Source organism: Bos javanicus, chromosome 5 (assembly GCF_032452875.1).
Source record: "Bos javanicus breed banteng chromosome 5, ARS-OSU_banteng_1.0, whole genome shotgun sequence".
Taxonomy (NCBI): domain Eukaryota; kingdom Metazoa; phylum Chordata; class Mammalia; order Artiodactyla; family Bovidae; genus Bos; species Bos javanicus.
Window position 1 is genome coordinate 750,294 of NC_083872.1, and position 15,757 is coordinate 766,050.

General features: G+C 39.8%; 1 long non-coding RNA gene across 5 annotated transcripts in view; it reads left to right on the forward strand.

Annotated features, from left to right (window-relative positions):
* LOC133247109 (uncharacterized) overlaps nt 1-9,242 on the forward strand; it is a 48,092-nt gene extending 38,850 nt beyond the window's left edge. For all 5 annotated transcript variants that reach the window (XR_009736259.1, XR_009736255.1, XR_009736258.1 and 2 more), the window contains one exon: nt 386-9,242. This is a non-coding gene — a long non-coding RNA (uncharacterized LOC133247109). The remainder of the gene's footprint in view (nt 1-385) is intronic.
* Nucleotides 9,243-15,757: the final 6,515 nt, after the last annotated feature.

The following is a 15,757-nucleotide window of genomic DNA, read 5'->3' on the forward strand; positions in this document are numbered from 1 at the left end:
GTAGTTTCATAGAAATACTTTGAAGCATTAGCATGATGTACCAAACCAAACTAAATTTGAAGCCAAACAGATTAATAGGGTTCCTTCCCTAAATGCTAGAAATACTTTTAATAAATACTACACTGATTTTGAAACATGCAAGATTTTTAGTTTCTAATAATTCTGTGGCAATTAAATGTAATATTTCCTTTTCACTATCTTTAGTGGATTCCTATGTCTGTCTTACCAGTGTCCTAAGATTCCCCTAAAAACAAGACACTAAAATTGAATGTATTCAATGCCAAGGCTGAGTGCAAGGATTCTGCTCAGTACTGACTCTGCATGAATGTACAGCTGGCTTTCATATTTACATGAAATTAACTTTGTGTCACTTTTTTCCTTTTAGATTCTCCTGGCAAATATCCTAACGTGAAGGTAAAAACGTTTATGATTTTATCTTGAATTCTGAACTGTGGATCGTCTCCTATGTACATTATTTAGTAATCAACTTGTTTCCAAACCCCATTCACCCAGCAGTCAGAATGAGAGACTGTTGCTAATAAAACAATCAGAATGAAGGATATACAAACATCCAGTTAGGTAAATTTTGCAGTACACAGTTAACTCTGGAAAGAGGGACATTGAACTATTTGAAATGCTCAGTCTTCATACTTCTAATATTTTCTTTGCAAATTTAATTGAAGAATTGTACATACATAAAGCAAATGTTATTGTTGATACCTGTGTTTTGAAATAAAAGATATTTACAAGGATAAGAACAAAAAATTTTAAATTGTAAGCTTCATCTCAACATGTTTCTGTATATGCTTCGACACTCTGAAGTTCTCAGTTTGGAATCTCTATACTTCTCAGGAACTCTCCGAGATTAAATTTTAGACTCTAAGGTTTTTCCAATGTCCAAAAATGCTTGTTTGAATTCTAACCTCTCCCTAGAGTAAAACTTCACCTGCTAATATGTCAGTTGTATTTCAGCTTATAATTGTTTCATTATAGTATCGTTACACAGATGAATGTAGGCCAGTCAGATGTTTTGATGAGCAGGCTGTGTGTGTTTGTATGTGCATGTGTTTGTGTGTGTGTGTGAGTTTGTGGTGTCTTTGATTATTAGAAGTAGGGGAAGTAATCATACTTTAATGACTATTGGATAGACATAATCTTTTGAAACAGTGATTCTGAAAGTTGTTTGCTTTAGGATCCTATTATACTTCTAAAAAGTATTGAGAATTCCAAGGAACTTTTGTTTATGTCTATTGATGTTTACTATATGGGAGTTCAGTTGAGTTCAGTCGCTCAGTCGTGTCCGACTCTTTGTGACCCCATGGACTGCAGCACACCAGGCTTCACTGTCCATCAGAACTCCTGGAGTTTACTCAGACTCAAGTCCATCGAGTTGGTGATGCCATCCAACCATATCATCCTCTGTCTTCCCCTTCTCCTCCCACCTTCAGTCTCTGCCAGCATCAGGGTCTTTTCCAGTGAGTCAGTTGTTCACATCAGGTGCCCAAAGGATTGAAGTTTCAGCTTCAGCATCAGTCCTTTCAATGAATATTCAGGACTGAATTCCCTTCAGATGGAGTGGTTGGATATCTTTGCAGTCCAAGGGACTCTCAAGAGTCTTCTCCACCACTACAACTCAAAACCATCAATTCTTTGGTTTGCAGCTTTCTGTACAGTCCAACTATCACATCCATACATGACTACTGGAAAAACCATAGCTTGGACGAGACAGACTGATGTTGGCAAAGTAATGTATCTGCTTTTTAATAGGCTGTCAAGGTCGGTCATAGCTTTTCTTCCAAGCAGCAAACGTCTTTTAATTTCAGGGGTGCAGTCACCATCTGCAGTGATTTTGGAGCCCCCCCCCCCACACACACACACATAAAGTCTGTCACTGTTTCCATTCTTTCCCCATCTATTTCCATGAAGGGATGGGACCAGATGCCATGATCTGAGTTTTTTGAATGTTGAGTTTTAAATCAACCTTTTCACTCTCCTCTTTCACGTTCATCCAAAGGCTCTTTAGTTCTTCTTCGATTTCTGCTATAAGGGTGGTGTCATCTGTATATCTGTGGTTATTGATATTTCTTCCGGCTTCTTGACTTCAGCTTGTGCTTCATACAGCCCAGAATTTTGCATGATGTACTCTGCGTATAAGTTAAATAAGCAGGGTGACAATATACAGCCTTGACATACTCCTTTCCCTATTTGGAATCAGTCTGTTGTTCCATGTCCATTTCTAAGTGTTGCTTCTTGACCTGCATACAGATTTCTCAGGAGGTAGGTCAGGTGGTCTGGTATTCCCATTTCTTTAAGTATTCTCCAGTTTGTTGTGATCCACACAGTTAAAAGCTTTGGGGTGGTCAATAAAGCAGAAGTAGATGTTTTTCTGGAACTCTCTTGCTTTTTCCATGATCCAGTGGATGTTGTCAGTTTGATCTCTGGTTCCTCTGCCTTTTCTAAATCCAGCTTGAATGTCTGGAAGTTCACGTTTCATGTTCTTTTGAGGCCTGGCCTGGAGAATTTTGAGTATTACTTTGCTAGCGTATGAGATGAGTACAATTGTGTGGTAGTTTGAGCATTCTTCGGCATTGCCTTTCGTTGGGATTGGAAGAAAAACTGACCATTTCCAGTCTTGTAGCCACTGCTGAGATTTCCAGATCTGCTGGCATATTGAGTGCAGCACTTTCATAGCATCATCTGTTAGGATCTGAAATAGCTCAACTGCAATTCCATCACCTCCACTAGCTTTGTTCGTAGTGATGCTTCCTAAGGCCCACTTGACTTCGCATTCCAGGATGTCTGGCTCTAAGTAAAGGATCACACCATCTGCTTATCTGGATCATGAAGATCTTTTCTTTTTTTTTTAAATTTTATTTTATTTTTAAACTTTACAATATTGTATTGGTTTTGCCAAATATCGAAATGAATCCGCCACAGGTATACCCGCGTTCCCCATCCTGAACTCTCCTCCCTCCTCCCTCCCCTACCCTCCCTCTGGGTCGTCCCAGTGCACCAGCCCCAACCATCCAGTACCGTGCATCGAACCTGGAGTTTTTATGTGTGTGTTCTTACCACCTCTTCTTAATATATTCTGCATCTGTTGCTGCTGCTGTTGCCGCTAAGTCGCTTCAGTCGTGTCCAACTCTGTGCGACCCCACAGACAGCAGCCCATCAGGATCCCCCGTCCCTGGGATTCTCCAGGCAAGAACACTGGAGTGGGTTGCCATTTCCTTCTCGTCCATACTATTTCTCTCCTTTATTGTGCCCATTTTGGCATGAAATGGTCCCTTGGTATCTCTTACTCTCTTGAGGAGATCTCTAGTCTTTCCCATTCTGTTATTTTCCTCTATTTCTTTGCATTGACCACTGAGAAAGGCTTTCTTATCTCTCCTTGCTATTCTTTGGAACTCTTCATTCAAGTGGGTATATCTTTCCTGTTCTCCCTTGCCTTTAGCTTCTCTTCTTTTCTAAGCTATTTGTAAGACCTCGTCAGACAATCATTTTGCCTCTTTGCACTTCTTTTTCTCTGGGATGTACTTGATCAATGCCTCCTGTACAATCTCACGAATCTCTGTCCATAGTTCTTCAGGCACTATGTCTATCAAAACTAATCCCTTGAATCTATTTGTCAGGTCCACTGTATAACCCTAAGGGATTTGATTTAGGTCATACCTGGATGGTCTAGTGGTTTTCCCTACTTTCTTCAATTTAAGTCTGAATTTGACAATAAGGAGTTCATAATCTGAGCCACAGTCAGCTCCCAGTCTTATTTTTGCTGACTGTATAGAGCATCTCCATTTTTGGCTGCAAAGAACAGAATCAGTCTGATTTCGTCATTGACCATCTGGTGATGTCCATGTGTAGAGTCATCTCTTGTGTTGTTGGAAGAGGGTGTTTGCTATGACCAGTACGTTCTCTTGGCAAAGCTCTGTTCACCTTTGTCCTGCTTCATTTTGTACTCCAAGGCCAAATTTACCTGTTATTCCAGGTATCTCGTGAATTCCTTCTTGTACATTCCAGTCCCCTATATTGAAAAGAACATCTTTTTTTGGTGTTCTAGAAGGTCTTGTAGGTCATCATAGAACTGTTCAGCTTCAGCTTGTTCAGCATTACTGGTCAGAGCATAGACTTGCATTATTGTGATATTGAATGGTTTGCCTTGGAAACAAACAGAGATCATTCTGTCATTTATGAGATTGCATCCAAGTACTGCATTTGGGACTCTTATTGACTGTGATGGCTACACCATTTGCTCTAAGGGACTTTTGCCCACAGTAGTAGACATAATGGTCATCTGAGTTAAATTCACCCATTCCAGTCCATTTGGTGGCTCCCCTGGTAGCTCAGTCGGTAAAGAATCTACCTGCCATGCAGGAGACCCGAGTTCCATGCCTGGGTCAGGAAGATCTCCTGAAGAAGGAAATGGCAACCACTCCAGCATTCTTGCTTGGAAAATCCTATCACCAGAAGAGTCTGGCGAGCTACAAATAGCCCATGGGGTCAGAAGCATAGGACACGACTTATGGCCTAAACCACAAACCAGTCCATTTTAGTTCACTGATTCCTAAAATGTCGATGTTCACTCTCGCCATCTCCTGCTTGAACACTTCAAATTTGCCTTGATTCATGGACCTATGCTGTATTGCTCTTTACAGCCTTGGACTTGACTCCCATCACCAGTCACATCCACAGCTAGGTGTTGTTTTTGCTTTGGCTCCATCTCTTCATTCTTTCTGGATTTATTTTTCCACCGACCTCTAGTAGCATATTGGACACCTACTGACCTGCTGATGGGAAGTTAACCTTTCAGTGTCCTATCTTTTTGCCTTTTCATACTGTTCATGGGGTTCTCCAGGCAAGAATACTGAAGTGGTTTGCCATTCCCTTCTCTAGTGGACCATGTTTTGTCAGAACATTCCAGCATAACCCGTCTGTCTTGGATGGCCCTTCATGGCATGGTTCGCTCATAATTTCATTGAGTTAGACAAGTCTGTGGTCCATGTGACCAGTTTGGTTTGTTTTCTGTGATTGAAGTTTTCAGTCTACTTTCCCCCTGATGGATAAGGATAAGAGGCTTATGGAAACTTCCTGATGGGAAAGACTGACTGAGGGGGAAACTGGATCCTGTTCTGATGGGCGGGGCCATGCTCAGTAAATCTTTAATCCAGTTTTCTTTTGATGGGTGGGGCTGTGTTCCCTCCCTGTTGTTTGACCTGAGGCCAGACCATGGTGGAGGTAATGAAGATAATGGCACCTCCTTCAACAGGTCCCATGCATGCACTGCTCCACTTAGTGACCCTGACCAGGCAGCAGGCCACCTCCAACCCTCGCCTCAGCCAGAGACTCCTGGAAAATAAAACTAAAAAAGGTAAAAATACAGGCACACACAATCATAATGGCTAATTCCATTCGTCATTAGAGTTCTGATATCACATATCCTGTCTCTGGAGAACTCCTGTGTGCACTCAAAACATAATTGAGCATGGAAGTAACGTTTAGAGTTGTTGTGAAAAGAGTTTTGACCTCTTGGATCCCCTGGCCCAGTGGGTCTCTGGACTTCAGGAATTCTCAGCGCACACTACAGAACCACCATTTTAAACCATTGGCATGGTTGGATGTGAAATGATAAAGGGACCCTTGTGTTGACACGGGGTTTAAAGTTTCACTTTTACATTTCTTGCTTGTTTCTTTGATTTCTCTTAAGAAATTTAGAGCTGAGAGTACCTTTTTTTTTTAAGCAAATATTTCTGTGTTGCGTTCATTCTTCCCTCATGGTGCTCTGTGCTCTTTGGATCCAGTGTGGTCCTAGACTTATCCTATTTTCACGTGGAAACAATTGGTCACCCACAAAACTATCATGTCTCATATAAGTTTATGATGTCTATCCAGGGCTTAGAAAATCAGTTCTGAAGATATTGATAATCTGAGGAAAGATCATCTCATTGTAATTAAAGAAGTTGTCATTGGTGGTGGTGTTCAGTTGCTGTGTCGGGTCCAACTCTTTGTGAGCCCATGGGCTATAGCACTCTAGGCCTCCCTGTGCCTCACCATCTCCCGGAGTTTGCCCGAGTTCATATCCATTGCATCAGTGATGCTATCCCACCATCTCATCCTCTGCTGTCTCCTTCTCCTCCTGCCCTCCATCTTTCCTAGCATCAGGGTCTTTTCCAGTGATTCAGCTATTCACATCAGGTGCCCAAAGTATTGGGGCTTTAGTTTCAGCATCAGTCCTTCCAGTGAATATTCAGCATTGATTTCTCTTAGGATTGACTGGTTTGATCTCTTTGCTGTCCAAGGGACTCTCAGATGTATTCTCTAGCACCACTCTTTGAAAGACTCAATTCTTCGGTGCTCAGCCTTCTTTATGGTCCAACTCTTACATCTGTACATGACTACTGAAGAAACTGTGTCTTTTACTGTACGGACCTTTGTCAGCAAAGTGATGTCTTTGCTTTTTAATGTTGTCTAGGTTTGTAACATTAATTAAAGTAGTAGCATTCATTTAAAGTGTTTTTTAAACCATGGTCTCTATAGCACAGAGTATTATAAGGCATGATTAAGTGTAAAATAAGGTAGATATACATTTTCTTAATAATATATTTGTATGTTGAAAAATAGTCATGTATGGATGTGAGAGTTGGACTATAAAGAAAGCTGAATGCAGAAGAATTGATGCTTTTGAACTGTAGTGTTGGAGAAGACTCTTGAGAGTCCCTTGGACTGCAATGAGATCCATCCAATCCATCCTAAGGGAAATCAGTCCTGGGTGTTCATTGGAAGGACTGATGTTGAAGCTGAAACTCCAATATTTTGGCCACCTGATGCAAAGAGCTAACTCATTTGAAAAGACCCTGATATTGGGAAAGATTGAGGGTAGGAGGAGAAGGGGATGACAGAGGATGAGATGGTTGGATGGCATCACTGACACAATGGACATGAGTTTGGGTAGACTCCAGGAGTTGGTGATGTACGGGAAGGCCTGGCATGCTGCAGTTCATGAGGTCGCAATGAGTCGGACACAACTGAGCAACTGAACTGAACTGATGTTGAAAAAATAATTATTGGTTAAGTTCTTATGGGATACAGAATATGTAATAGAAGTTGAGTGAATCAAAATCAGTAATACTAGGCAATTAAAAAGGAGAAGAAATGAGGCACACTAGTTTACATCTCTTCATGAATGACGGTGACGTGTGAGATACTGTAAGCTGTGAAGGACTAGTGAGTTTCAGGGGAAAGGAGGGCATGGAACTTATTCTCTGAAGAAAGACTTTGTACACGTTAGTCAGACTTGTATTCTCACATTCTAATAAATGGAGACTTTGTTTTCACATTTTTCAAATTGGGCTTCTGCTGCTTTGAGCCTCAATAATGAGACTTGTCAAAGCGTTGGTATCCCACTCAATGACCAAAAATCAGTCAGCATCCACAGAATTTGAACAGAAGACCGTAATAGATAAAATAAAGATGAAGACTGTAGTGGTGTTCCCCGTAGGGAATTACTCGCTCTGTGAGCTATGCAAGTCGGAGCTGCCAGGAAACAGAGGAAGCAAAGAAGGTAATGCAGAAGCCCAGAGCACTCAGCTGTGGATCACCTGGGCATGGCCTTACCATCCTTCTGATGGTTCCAAATTAGATTCTATGGCAAAGTCTACCTTGTGCTGACACCTTTTATTATTTATCCTTTGGCCACTCCTTTGAATCCGGTGGCCAAAGTACTGGAGCTTCAGCGCCAGCGTCAGTCTTTCCAATGAATGTTCAGAACCGATTTTGTTTAGGATTGACTGGTTGGATCTCCTTGCAGTCCAGGGGACTGTCATGAGTCTTTCCGAACACCACAGTTGAAAAGCATCAGTTCTTTGGTGCCCAATCTTCTTTTTGGTCCAACTCTCATTATCTATAGATGACTACTGGAAAAGCCTTTGCTTTGACTAGACGGACCTTTGTCAGCAAAGTAACGTCTCTGCTTTTTAATATGCTAAGTTTGTCATATCTTTTCTTCCAAGGAGCAGGTGTCCTTTAATTTCATGACTGCAGTCACCATCTGCATTGATTTTGGAGCCCAAGAAAATAAAGTCTGTTTCTGTTCTCATTGTTTCCCCATCTCTTTGCCACAAAGTGATAGGACTGGATGCCAAGACCTTTGTCAGTCCCATCCCTTCACTTTGGACAAATATCTACCCTGTGGTGTGTGTGCTTCTCTCCCCATCTTGCTACAGCCTGAAATGCTCTCCCTCTCCTGCCCTCTGTTCCCTTGAACTGTGTAAGTCTGCACTCAGGTATTATCTCGAGAAAAGCCATGCCTGACACCTTTTCTACATTTTTTTGTGAAACTCCCGTGTCTAGTACTGAGCGGAAACCGGAGAAATAATTATTGAATAAGAGACACTGGGGCTCTGTATCAACCTAGAGGAGTGGGATGCGGAGGGAGATGAGAAGGAGGTTCAAAAGGGGCAAAATATGTGTACCTATGGCTGATTCATTTTGAGGTATGACAGAAAACAACAGAATTCTGTAAAGCAGTTATCTTCCAATAATAATAATAAATGCTATATATACTGAGGTGACTTTTAAGAGCTGTCCTCTGCAGTCTAGGAACCAAGGGGCTAGACATGTAAAGAAATAATTTACAGTTCAGATCTATATCTATCACTAGGAAAATCTAGAAAGATACACTAGAAAAATCTTTAAAGTACTAAGGGAGCTACAAGGAAAGGCGTAGCTCTTTATCAGGGGAAAGATGGCAGTAATCAAAGACAACTTCATGAAGCAGGTTGAACTTTAAAAGATGAAAAGTAATCTGTCAGAAGAGTAGAGGGAAGCATCTCAGATGAAGGAACTGATAAAAGCTAAAAAGTAAGAAGAATTTTGTAAACCATGAATAATGTTGCAGTTGATGCTTGGCATGTTGTTAAAAAGGTCCTGTTATGAAGTAGAGAGGAGAATGTATGGTGACTTTATATGTCTGTCCTGTATTTTGCTTGGTTTCTGATTGTTTTGTTCACTGTTGTTTGGATCAATCTGACTGAATCTTTGAGCTGTTTGTGTGCCTGTAACCTGGTGACATCTGGTATTTCCAAAATGGTTTGTTGAAGTTTTCAGATCATTGGAAGTAGTTCTTAAAGAAGTAAATATTCAGCCGAGGATTAAGATTGATTTAGGTCGCGTTTCTCCCTCCCCCTTCACCAGTACAACAAACGGAGGGCTGGCATAGGTGCTTTGAAATCAAGTAACCAAGAGGGGAAATTAAAAAAAAAAAAAGATTGATTTAATCTGTCATTTCATACAATGTTTTAGATCTCTGTTTTAAATGAGGATTATGTCTTTTATCTAAACTTTCTAAGTAATATTAACTAAACATGCAGATCTGTCAAAAGAACTAGACTTGGAAATGATAACAGAGGAAGAACAAGAAAAACTTGATGAAGATGAGAATAACCATGCACAGGTATGTAAAACTGTAAATTTCAATATCTGGTGTAGTACTGTATGAGAAAATGTGTATCAAACAAGGCAAATTAGAATGCAAAGATAAGTTAACACCCATCACAAACGAGTTAAAGCGGAAGTTCAGTGTAATTTTGTGAGGAATACCAAATTACCGTTTCTCCTCAGGAAGATCCACTATGTGATAACCCTAAAGAAGGAGCAAACCAAAAGGAAATATCTCCTAATCTCACAAATAATACACCTGATTGTAAGGGAAAAGATGCATTTGGAGTATCTGTCTCTCTAGTATTCCAAGCATTTCCTGAACAAAAAGAACCCAGTCTCAAAAATGTTTTTCCGTGGTCTGTAAACTCTGGGTCCCTTGGATAGACTTGTCAGTCATCTTCAAAGCTTTATTTCCCTGAAAATAAAGTAGACTTTGAAAATGATCAACTAGACATTGAACATGTGTTTATGAAAATTGAGGACCGTTTTTACAATGATACAGAAAGTAAAAAAAGTAGGGGAGCCGGTAGCTATATTTGAAGTGAAAGACCAAGAGATTTATATGCAAATGTCACAAAATATGAGGCAAGATCAAACTAATCGGAAATTAGACATGGGACAAGCATGTCATTCTAGTCTGTGGCTTGTCTACTCTGGTAAGATGAAATATAGAATTCAAATAAAAATTCACTTTCCCCTTGCTGTTGTTAAAATACTGATCTGAAAAATAAAGCAATACAGGACTGGTTCCAGAAGCCACTGCATGCAGATAATTGCAGCGCTAGTGACATTAAAAGCATGGAACCTGAATTAGAAAATGGGAATTCTTCTCCACCTAATAGTCACTGCGCATCTGAAATGTATGTAAATGAAGAATTAGAGAAGGATATGCAGAGGTTTAAGAATGAAATAGACATGTTTCAAGTAGAGTTGCTGGCTCTGGAAAAAGAGAAAATTTAACTTCCAAAAGAGTTTCTCATTTTCTCTTGCTTTGGTTTTTCTCTTTCTTGATGATGTGGTCCATTTTGATTTTCCATTTATGAATAAAGCGGGGTCATCCAAAGAGGTAATTGTGTAGAAATCAATTATTATCTCAATAACAGGGATTCAGGAAACTATTTTCATGGCTTTTGTCCTTCAATCAATTCTTATATCTAATTCTTCTCCATCAGTCTTCATATGGACTGGGAAACTCATTTAGCTATTTACCATGTGAGCGTCTGAGCCAGAATAAGCACCAAGGAAATTGCTTAAGAAGAATAATCAGCTAGGGTTTTGCATCTTTTTTTTTTTTTTTTCCCTTTTAACTCTTTTGGGTTAAATATGAGTTATATTTCCATAGAATGGGAAGAAAGCACTGACTGAGAGTTGGGACATGAACATGTGTTCCCTCTAATCTCTTCATTGTGGCTGAATATGTGTCATCTTCCCTGCTTTCCGCAGTCGCTGGGCACTTAGATTTCCAGCATGGCCACTTCAGGATCTTATTAATAACAAATACATGTGCTGCCATGTATGCTTTAATCAGCACTCTCAGATGTTTCTTTTGAGACAGACCTTTCCATTATGCTGTTTACTAAAATGTAGAAAGTTTTGACATGTGTGATTTTGTTACATAGATTGTGTGTGTGTGTGTGAAAGTTGCTCAGTCATGTCCAACTCTTTGTGAACCCTTGGACTGTAGCGTGCCAGGCTCCTCTGCCCATGGAATTCCCCAGGCCAGAAAGAATACCAGAGTGGCTAGCTGTTCCCTTCTCCAGAGGATCTTCCTAAACCAGGGATTGAACCCAGGTCTCCCGCGTTGAAGGTGGATTCTTTAATATTTCAGCCACCAGGGAAGCCCATAGGTAGTATAAACCCTGAGCAAAAAAGAAAAAAAAAAAAAAGTGTTTATGTACAAAGGAGAAGACTGAGTTCTGAGATGCTGTGAGGTTGTTCTTTCTTCAGTAATAGGTTTTTTAAATTGTTTGTTTGCTCTTTTGTATAAGAGGTGCTTTGAGTTTGAACAACAGACAAAAAGACAAAAAAAAAAAAAACCTCTATGTATTCTCCTGTTAAAAAAAAAAAAAGGAGATGAGCCCTACCCCCAACTAAGGCATTGAGTTACTGTGCCAAACTCACGCTTTTAACTTACCTGATTAATCTGATGAATTCATTTGGTAATACATAACATTCAACGTTCCAGAATTGTATCATCTCTTTTGGTGCCATAAAATGCTAGGCAGTGCCAGTCTAGGGGCCTTAAACAAAACCTTGAACATTTTTTTTAATTTCATTGGTGTTTTTGGTAAATAGTGGGGCAATATTAGGTAACTATTTCTATACCCTCTAGCTGTAAGGTTTGATGGTTATTGAATGTGGAATTGGGAAGCATTACTTATATTCCAGAATTCCACACTAACAACTCCTCAGTTTCATTCTGCTCCTTGTGTTTTGGTAAACTCTGGTTCATTTAATTTAGTGAACACCGTCACTTTTTTACTATCTCCCGGATCCAAGTGAAAAAAGAATTGTAAAAGGCAGAGGGGAAAGAATAGCTTTAGTGCAGAGAGAAGAATGTTTTCTTTCTGAGGCGTGAAGGTGTCACATCCTCTACATCCGGCTGTTTAATGGAAAATCCAGGTAGTAAAGACCAAAGAGGACAGATTTTGTGTCTTTGTCTTTTTATTTCTCTGTCTCTGCCAGTCATATGGGGAAGACTGAATATGAATAATAAAATTAAAATAAACACAAACATATTTTTATCACTTAAATTCATGGTGAGCACTGAGTCAAATAATAAAATTGAAAACAAAGATATTTATAATCAATACATAGCAATTATTCTTAGTGTCAAACTTCCATCAAAGGTTGAAGAAGAAAAGAAGCACAAAGGTAGTGAAGTGGAAGTATCAGAGAACATGTGCTATGCTGCTGATGAGAGTGGATTGTTTCAGCAGAGAACGAGTGGAGGAAACAGCAACCAGGAGTTTCCTGCTATGCAGAATGAGGGTTCTGATAGGTAATCCTATATCAGTATTTAACAGCACATCCCTTGTTATGTTCCTATAAAATAATTTCTAACTTAAGCTAATGTTTGTGATGTACAGATTTTATATTTTACTAGAGATATAGTTATTTTTAATACTCTTGTCCTTTAGCCTTATTACTAGAGTTCCTTTGTTAACATACCAGCATGTTACATATTGAAGTATTCTGGATTTGATTGCATATTTGCCTTAATCAATGTGTTGTATATTTAAATTTGTTTTGTCACTGATGAACATCCTTTCATTTCAGTTTGAGAACTCCTTTCAGCATTTCCCATGAGGCAGAACTAGTGGTGAGGAACTCCATCAGGTTTGCTTTGTTTGGGACAGTTTTTATTTCTCTTTCATTTCTGAAAGACAACTTTTCTGGAAAGAGTACTCTTGGCTGGCAGGTTTTTCTCTCCTAGTACTTTGAGTATGTCCATGAAGGAAGGCCAAATTGCTGATGGTGGCAGGAGAACCTATGAGGCATCGGTCTTTCAGCTGTGATGCTGCTGTTGCCGCATCATGCAGGTGGTTTAAAAGTGAGCTCTCCTCCCCTGGCCAAATATTTCCTTGGTTTCTTCTTTCATGGTATATGTGCCTCATGTCATCTCAAATACCGCCTAAATTAAGTGTGGTTTTTATCTGTGAATTCTCTTTTTATTTTTGGCTGCGTTGGGTCTTTGCCGCCGCAGTGCTTGTGCTTCTCAGTGTGGTGGCTTCTCTTGGTGCTAAGAGTAGGCTCTAGGGTGCTGGCTTCAGTAGCTGTGGAGTACGGTTTAGTTGCACCATGGCATGCGGGATCTTCCCTGACCGGGAATGGAATGCCTTCCCCTTTTATTGGTAGGTGGACTCCTAAGCACTGGACCACCAGGGAAGTCCCTAAATTCACCATTATTGTATTTAGAAGCAAAAAAATATATAGTGTAAATCTACTTATGACTCCCATGTCTAAGAGTCAAGACACTTAGCCAGTGGACTTCAGGTTTTCAGGGTAGCCCTTGAGGTTCTTCTCAGTGTCTTTCCAGATGCATCTCTCTATTTTCTTCCATGTATTTTGTGCTCTTCCTTCCAGGTTCCTCGGAAACAACCCAGATGCCCTGTGTCTGATGTTTGTGCTCACATTCGAATCTCCAAGTAGAATGATTTTCTCCCTTTTCTGTTTCTCATGACCTTCTCTCTTCACTTCTTCTGCAAATCCTTCCTTATTTCACTTATCACTTTCATTTGTCAAGTTGTATATATCATATTGTATCATAATTATATCTGTGTTTGAAGGGAGAATTTGTTTTCTTGCATATGGTTGGTACTCTATAACTGTCTTGTGAATTAATCAATGACTTAAGATGGGTAAGAGTTGGAATTTTATAAGAATTGGTTTTTATTCTTTATCAGCTGAATTATTGGAAAACATTGGCTTTTTTGTGGACTTTTTAAAGTAGCGATCCTGGTGTGCACAGGAAGGAAGTAAAGAAAAAGAACGATGACAAATGGACACCGGAAGAACGTGTGATTGCACCAATATTTGAAAAGACCGATTCACTGACTGGTGGTCTGCTGCACGTGAATGATGACAGCATTTTAAGGGAAGTGGATTAGGGTGACAACAGGTACATTCTCCAGATTCCTTCTTTGTAGGGGAAGAAATATTAGCACTGAATACTTCTTCTGGAAAGAGAGCAGCATTATACAGTGCTCAGGCCAAGTCAAGAGGTTGGTCAAATCTAGTGGACGAACACTGCTGAAAGGTTTAGGTGAGGACCAGTGCCTTTGGCCGGAAGTCATTTCAGTAAATAGTCCCCTTGGAAGCTGGACTGTAATGAATACACATAAACATTCAGTAGGGAATGTTACTGGGACAGGCAATGAAGAATTGGATGGTAACTGAAGAGGAGTGTGGAGTTCACAGGTGCTACTTGTTTTATGTTAAGGGAGCTTTTAGAGTATGTATGATATTGGAGGGAGAAGGCAATGGCACCCCACCCCAGTACTCTTGCCTGGAAAATCCCATGGGCAGAGCCTGGTAGGCTGCAGTCCATGGGGTCGCTAGGAGTCAGACACTACTGAGCAACTTCACTTTCACTTTCATGCATTGGAGAAGGAAATGGCAACCAACTCCAATGTTCTTGCCTGGAGAATCCCAGGGACGGGGAACCTTGGTGGGCTGCCGTCTGTGGGGTCACACAAAGTCAGACATGACTGAAGTAACTTAGCACTAGCAGCAGCATGCTATTGGAAATGAGCTAGCAGACAGCGTGTTTATTTAGTTTAGTCTTGTTTGCATTTCCAATAATAGAAAGCATATTGATTGTATGACATTATCTTTAAACTATTTCAGTGAACTAATTGTACATACTACTTCTGTTCATGTATAGTTTTATGGTAAGGGCTTGTTCATTGGTTCTGAAGTGTAATATTTCTATGTAATGGAATATGCAGATGATTGCTTAAGTTAATTCTATCATATATAGATTTTCAAAAAATTACATAATTGTGAATTTACAAACACTTAGGCTATACTGAATAGGATATGATGATGGCCATTCCTTGGTGATTCTAGTTGATAGTAACATGATGAGTAGCTATGATTTTGTAAGGTGCTCTGAAACATCACATCATATTAACTTCATAGTTGTTTATAGATTCCAGGGAAAGGGGGAAGATTTTGTTTATATTCAATAGAAAACCATTATTAGCAGTCTTTCACAAATTATTCCTTTTGCATGATAAAGATATAAATGACAAAACCCGTGCTTCCTTTACTAAGCATGTCATTAACACATATTGTGTGCTCAATACATGTATGTCACATGCATGAAAAAACAGCAGAATGGGTTAATGAATGCCTATTGATGAATTTCTTTACAGAAAACAAAACTTTATTGACAGTAGATTTGCAGGCTTGCCTACCTCTGAAGTCTTTTTAATTTTTGAGAAATATGTTTTAAGATTCAGAAATCATCATTTATAGCCATAGCTAGACCTGAAATAATACTAAAGATTCATTTGCTGTCATATTACTTAAAAAGACTTTTCAATGAAGAGCAGTGTTGAAGCCAGACTTCCTGGGTTTGAATTCTGGGTCTGTTGGTGACATGCTGAATGGGCCTGGGCAAGTTCCTCAGCCTTTGTGTGCTCCATTTCTTCCTATACCTATCTCCCAGAATGACTGTGGGGATGAAAATGCCTTTAGGACATGTCAGGTGCTTCTAATAATGCATGGCTGATGCATAAGACGTCCTCAAAAAGCTAATATCTTGGTTATTCAAATGGATTTCTTTCTCAGAAGGACTGAAGGAATACCTCCCAGA